This window comes from Emys orbicularis, chromosome 13, assembly GCF_028017835.1.
Source record: "Emys orbicularis isolate rEmyOrb1 chromosome 13, rEmyOrb1.hap1, whole genome shotgun sequence".
NCBI classification, from domain to species: Eukaryota; Metazoa; Chordata; order Testudines; family Emydidae; genus Emys; species Emys orbicularis.
Genome location: NC_088695.1, coordinates 18,585,169 through 18,592,298, shown reverse-complemented (window position 1 = coordinate 18,592,298; position 7,130 = coordinate 18,585,169).

Sequence of the window (7,130 nt, the reverse complement as noted above, 5' to 3'; positions counted from 1 at the left end):
TTTGAAAGTATCTTGTCCCCTTATTGGTCCTTTGGGTCAGGTGTCAGCCAGGTTACCAGAGCTTCTTAACCCTTTACAGGTAAAAGGATTTTGGAGTCTCTGGCCAGGAGGGATTTTATAGTACTGTACACAGGAGAGCTGTTACCCTTCCCTTTATAGTTATGACAGTCCCTTTCCACTGTATAGTAGGTCATACAGTCTATTAGTAAAGAAACATTGAATGCACACAAAACATTGGGAGTAGTGCAAAGCATTATAAATAGTATTTGAAATGCTTATGAATTCCTTTTGAAAGCAAGCTCATAGGCAGAAAAGCTACCATTGTGCTTTATACAGACTTCCACTTTTGTCACTGTTACATATATCGAGCAACAAGGTATCACCACAAAAAATTTACACTCAAAACCGTGGTGCTCACATGTCACATTATTGCTCTCCGATTTAATTTTTGAGACATTTTCTTGAGCCTTTTCCCTCACTGTTAAAAGTTGTGTTGTCTTGTCTTCATTGTGTTGTCACTTCACAACAGATCAATCACCCTTCTTACAGCAAGGTGATAAAAAAAATCAAAGTTTTCTTTAGCAGTGAGGAAAAGGCCTATGTCTGCATGATGTAGGCATAACACATGCTGTACACACCTGGATTCTTCAGTGCAGTGGTTGAAAATGTCAGAGCCTTCTCCTTCTCAGTATCCTGAGCTGAAGCATTTGTCTTCCCAGTGTTCAGGTTGCTTCCAGCATAGGTGGGTGAAGATTTTGAGGCGAATGCATGTTGCCTTTATTTTATAGCTTGAGTCCATGTGCCTGGAAAATCCTTGCCCAGACAGGTGATGATGGGTTTGCAGAGTGAAAGTGTTCAGAAATACCCCTGGTATGGTTTGTCATTGAATTGGAAATCCACTGATTACAACTCCCATTGACAAGTAATGGCTGTTGATGATCACTCAGTGCCCACCTGGCTGTACATTCCCTCTTCTGTTGTTACTGGAGAGCAACTCCCAAACTTACAACATATTTCAGTAACAACCATAGAGGAAAATTTCATAACTTGATAGGCACTAATAATATGACAGAACAATGGGTTTCAGCAGATCCTGACCTTTCATATGATATGTGATATGACATTCTTTGTATGAAATATATCATAATTATATGACGGGGTGAATGGAAGGGGGAGGGTACTGCTTTAAGGTCCAGAGTGCCACAATACAGTTGAGATACTTCTGAGTAAGAGGTAGCAATCTCTCGAAAGTTTCCACGGTGAAATCTGTATTTGCTTCTCCACTGTCAGTGCAACTGTCATTTTGGCAAGTTTGGCACACAGATCAAGGATTGTGGCCTTGTGCAGCCAATGCTCATCATCCCAAACCTGTGAATGCCACCAACAAGTTTGAATTGGTTGTTGCTATATCCCACAGCAATCTGTTCTGCATAGAATCATGATGTCCCCCACTTCTATGCTTGGGACTCTGCATGTGTACAAGTGACATAGTAACTGTAGCGAGCCTATGCTGACATAACTTGAGTTAACATACGCTTGAAGTGTAGATATGGTCTTAGGCATTTGAAATGTTTGGGAGAGATAACAGGAACAGTATGAGGGTAGACTAAGATTCATTCAGGTGTTTAGGCTCCAGCTTTGGTGGAACTGGCCTTACTACACCCTAAAGGCTCAGGAACAAAGAGGCACACAAGAACAAAATATCATGTATTTATTAACATTTCTTGACTTCAGGGTGTATAACTCATGATTTTAGAATTCCTGTGGTTGTCAGGATATCTCGGGGTTGTAGATGTGTGTTCATTATGTTCTGAAGGTCAAAACTATAAATGGTTTCAACAAAGAATTAGATCAGTCCCTCATGATAGGTGCATCAGCCATTAGCCAAGATAATCAGGGATGCAGCCCCATGCTCTGGATGTCCCTAAACTGTCCTCTGACTGCCAGATGCTGGGAGTGGACAATGGGATGGTTCACTCAGTGATTGCCTGTTCTGTTCATTCCATTAGAAGCACCTGGCACTGGCTGCTGTCAGAAGACAGGATACTAGACTAGACGGACTAAATACACTACAGCAGTTCTAATATTCAGCAAAAAATACAATAGATTTTTGCCTTTGAGAAAGATGTTTAGGAGATAGTATACTGTCTTTACGGAATATTTGAGAATCAAGCTGTACACAATGACATGCAGAAAAACATTAAGGGCTGGATTGAGAGGCAAAATAGCAGTTGCAAAATGCAATCACCATTGGGGAATTGAATGAAAAGTTTTGAGACCAGGCCAGACATTCAGTCAGACTGGAAGTCAGATGATCCAACAGAATAAACTTCTGCTCTAAAAATAATAAGAAAAAGTTGGAATTAAAAATTCAGGGAATTCAGGGAATCCCAGCAGCAGATGAGACAAACTGGTGAACTGCTATGAGACTCTATGCAGTCAGATACACTGGGGATTCTTTGTTTTGTTTTTTTATCTGAGGGGGTGTATATGTAAAATATTTCACTGAATCAAGTCTCATGCAGCACCTCAGTAGGTTACATCAGACAAAGAGGAGCTGCAGTGACTAGGCATTCAGATGCCTGCACCTTTACAAACCCAGCCCTGGGAAGCCCATGAGGAGAGGTACTGTCCTGTGGGAGGGGAAATAAAAAAGCCCCTCTGCCCCCCACCCCATTTTTGCAAACACTGGTGTCTCAGTTCACCAGGGTAATTGTTACCCCCCTCTGCCCCTGCCTGTGCCAGGGTTTGGCCCTCTGTCACCCTCTGGTAGCGCCTAACCCCTGGGCTTAACCCTGGTTCCTTCTCCCCCCATCCCTGATTTTGCCTTTCAGCCCCTTCCTAACCCTGCCTGCAGCTGCTTGATGCCCCTGACCAGTCAATTTCCACCCCCTGCTCAGACCATGGCCACCCCCCCTTCGATTTGCCCCCTTTGCCCCTTTTTAAACCCTGTCAAAAGCAGCCAGCAGCATCTTACAAGTAATAAGGGCAGGGTGAAGGGCAGTGGCTTCAGCAGATGTTATTGAGCATGCTCAGTGCACCCTAAGCAGTTTCCTACACTACACCCAGCCCTTGCCCTGGGGTCTCTCCCCTCACCTGCAGGAGCTGGTGTAGGCAGAGCCCGGGGCTGCCCCAGGGGCTGGGTCCAGCAGAGGGTCCCCCCTGGGTTGGGCACAGTTCCCAGCTCACGATGGAGGCAGCAGCAGGACCCAGGAGGAAGAACATGCAGAGACCGAGCTAGAGCAGCCTCACGTCTCTGAGCAAGAACCGGACCCTTCTGCACCCATCAGCTACCGCCCCCCACTCCCGAGGGCCCAGAACCGCGACCCGGCCAGGATCCAGTTCTCTCTGCTGCCCCTTAACCAGAGAAACCTGCAAAACGAACCACGCGTGGAGCCTGTGTCACAGGGAAACGGGTCCCTCAGCAGGAAGTGAATCGCATTCACTGCCGTGTTAAGTCTGCTGCCTGCAGTGCGTTCTCTCCATTGTGTCCCTTGCAAAAGCCCCCAGGGCTCCAGCGCCCTGGCTGCACAAGGGAGAGATTGATATCGAGGGAGCAACATGCCTGCTGTTTCCCAATAAGACAGTCTCCTAGTTCAGAGATCCCCAACCTGCCCAGGAAACCCTGACCGAGAGGATAGACCTTCCCCTCCCAAAAGAGCTGGGGGGACCCCACATCTGACGGGAAAGGCCACCCCCACATTTCAGGGGGCACAGCGTAGAGCAAAGGTAAGTGAAACTTTGCCATCACCTTCCAGGTGGAATGAGGTGTCCTAGATAAACCTGTCTGCAGGGGGGAGGAGGTTTATGCAGACCCCTGGGGCTGAATTCTCCGCAGTCTCTGGTTACACTGCACTATGGTTAGGGGCACTAACCTGGAATTGGGGAGAGGGATGTTCAGTTCTGTGCTCTGCTTCAGACTGGGTGAGATGTTGGGAAAAATCACCTAGGCCCAGAGCCACAAAGGTATTTAGGCTCCTATTTTCCACTGATTTCAATGGATGCCGAAATACCTTTGTGGACCTGGGCTGGAGGGTACAATTTTTCAAAGGTGCCTAAGTCCTATTTTTAAAAATGCTGTAGGGCCCCACTCTGCTCTTGGAAAGAGGTTCCTAAATCCAGACTGTAGGGAGGCATCTCCCACTTCTTGGGATTCTCAGCTGCAAACCCTTTTTTGGCCTTTGGTGCCTATGACATTTTAGCAAGGAAGAGGAAGCATTAAGCCCGGCATTTAGCCCAGTGGTCAGAGCACTCACCTGGGATATATAATAGAGGAGCCCTCATTCAAGTCCCTTCCCCACCTAATGTATCCTTATTGGAAGCATTACAATTACAGGAATAAATATAGCATTTATGCCTTTTCCTCATTTTTAGAGAAAAAATATGGTTTCTGTACATTTAGTGCAATTCTAAATCAAGCCTAGCAAACAGGTGTTCAAAGTCTTAACCTGCATTCTTAGAGAGGATGAATTTTAATGCCATCAGTCCATTTCTAAATAGTCATTAAATAATTTACAAAACCTTAGGGCAGGTTTACACTTAAAGCACTGCATTGGCACAGCTGCACCGATGCAGCACTTTAATGTAAAGACGCTCTACGTTGATGGGAGAGAGCTCTTCTGTCCACATAGTTAATCCACTTCCACGAGAGGCAGTAGCTATGTCTATGGGAGACGCCCTCTACTCTCTGTCTACTCTAGGGGCTAGGTTTGTATAACGATGTCACTCAGGGTGTGTGGATTTTTCACACCCCTGAGTGACGTAGTTATATAATGCAAGTCTGTATTATAGATCAGACCTTAGTAGCAGCAGAATAAAGAAGTATTAATACATATATAAAGCATGCATTCTGAGAGAAAAAATATTTTCTCACTAATAATACTCAAAATATAAAAATCTCAGATTATGATGGGTTTCCTACCCTTTTAATCTGCAGCAATTTCCCCTTGTTTTGGAGAGAAAGTGTTGCTCTGAGTTACTATCCCCACTAATCAACTTTCCCCCTCATAACTTAATTCCCCCTCCCTTTACGTGCATTAAAATTGACTGATTTGCCCCATATGTAGTAAACATCATAGCTGGGAGCTTCCCCCCATTCAGTCTCTGGTGCTCAGTGGTCTGGGCTCAGGGGGCCTAAATATCACCTGAAGCTTCAGGGGAAGGACCATGGTCTACAGCTCCGTTCCTCAGGCACATAAGAACAATCAGACTGGTTCAGACCAAAGGTCCATCTAGCCCAGTATCCTGTCTTCGAACAGTGGCCAATGCCAGGTGCCCCAGAGGGAATGAACAGAACAGGCAATCATCAAGTGATCCATCCCCTGTCGCCCATTCCCAGCTTCTGGCAAACAGAGGCTAGGGACACCGACCCTGCCCATCTTAACTAATAGCCATTGATGGACCTATCCTCCATGAATTTATCTAGTTCTTTTTTGAACCCTGTTTTAGTCTTGGCCTTCACAACATCCTCTGGCGAGGAGTTCCACAGGTTGACTGTGCGTTGTGTGAAAAAAATACTTCCTTTTGTTTGTTTTTAAACCTGCTGCCTATTAATTTCATTTGGTGATCCCTACTTTTTGTTATGAGAAGGAGTAAATAACACTTCCTTATTTACTTTCTCCACCCCAGTCATGATTTTATAGACCTCTATCATATCCCCTCTTAGTCATCTCTTTTCCAAGCTGAAAAATCCCAGTCTCATTAATCTCTCCTCATATGGCAGCTGTTCCATACCCCTAATCATTTTTGTTTCCCATTTCTGAACCTTTTAAAATTCCAATATATCATTTTTGAGATGGGGTGACCATATCTGCATGCAGTATTCAAGATGTGGGCGTACCATGGATTTATATAGAGGCAATATGATATTTTCTGTCTTATTATCTATCGCTTTCTTACTAATTCCCAACATTCTGTTCACTTTTTTGACTCCTACTGTACATTGAGTGGATGTTTTCAGAGAACTATCCACAATGACTCCAAGATCTCTTTCTTCAGTGGTAACAGCTAATTTAGACCCCATCATTGTATATGTATAGTTGGGATCATGTTTTCCAATGTGCATTACTTTGCATTTATCAACAATGATATAACAGTGGAGCCATGGACAGGTCGGGTATAGCGCATCAGGTGTGGAGATGGCACTTTCTCAGGAGCTGGTCCCAGGCTGCGGGACAAACCTGAGTGGATGGGTGTTACAACTTGGTGCACGAGGTTGCAACATCACTCAGATGTGTTGTGTGTGCTAAAAGTTGTGGTTTCTGCAACAAAGTCGCAGCCTGCGATTTTCTTACTATCTTAACTATTATTTATTTAATATCCCCTCGGATTCTGAATAGTGATCTAAATTCCCCTTTAGTCACCTCTTTTCTCCCTAGTTATTGAATAATGGTATAAAATCCCCTCACTTTTTTCTCTAGTTATCAACTATTAATATCAAATCTCCTTAGATTTTTGCCGTTTTCCATCTGCTTGTCAAAGTTTGATTAAAAAAAAATCTCATAACTTGCCCCCTTTCCCACTAATTTTCAAACGTTTACATAATATCCTCTCAGATTCCCCCACCTCCACCCCATACATACACCTTTTGAACTGCAGGAATTTGTCTGTATTTTGGAACTAAACTGTTATTGATGAAGACATATTGATACGTGTGTTTTTAGGATTTTACTGCTTTAAAACGGGCTCAGGTTTAAAATCATGGAACATGCTTTGTGAGAAATATTCCACAAATTCACCAGATCTCGCTTATTCTCTTTCCCCTGAGCAGGATTTCCAAGCCTGACGTGGTTTCCTGGTTGGAATGGGGTGAAAACCCATGGGTCGAAAAGGGACATTTTGGCGGTTCTGGTCAGCACCGCTGACCACTGTTAAAAGTCTGGTTGGCGGGCTGGCAGGCTCCTTGCCCGGCTCCACATGGCTTCCGGGAAATGGCAGGCACGTCCAGCTCCTAGGTGGAGGGGTGGCCGGGGGGCTCTGCATGCTGCCTCCAGCCCTCGCATGCAGCTCCCATTGGCCAGGTCAGGGCAGGGTTACGTAGCACGACTCACGAGCACTCAGCTGGAAGCAGCTTTTGAGGCTCTGGGAATGGGGCTGCTGGAGGGGAGGAGGACGAGACTGCCCCTCCTAGG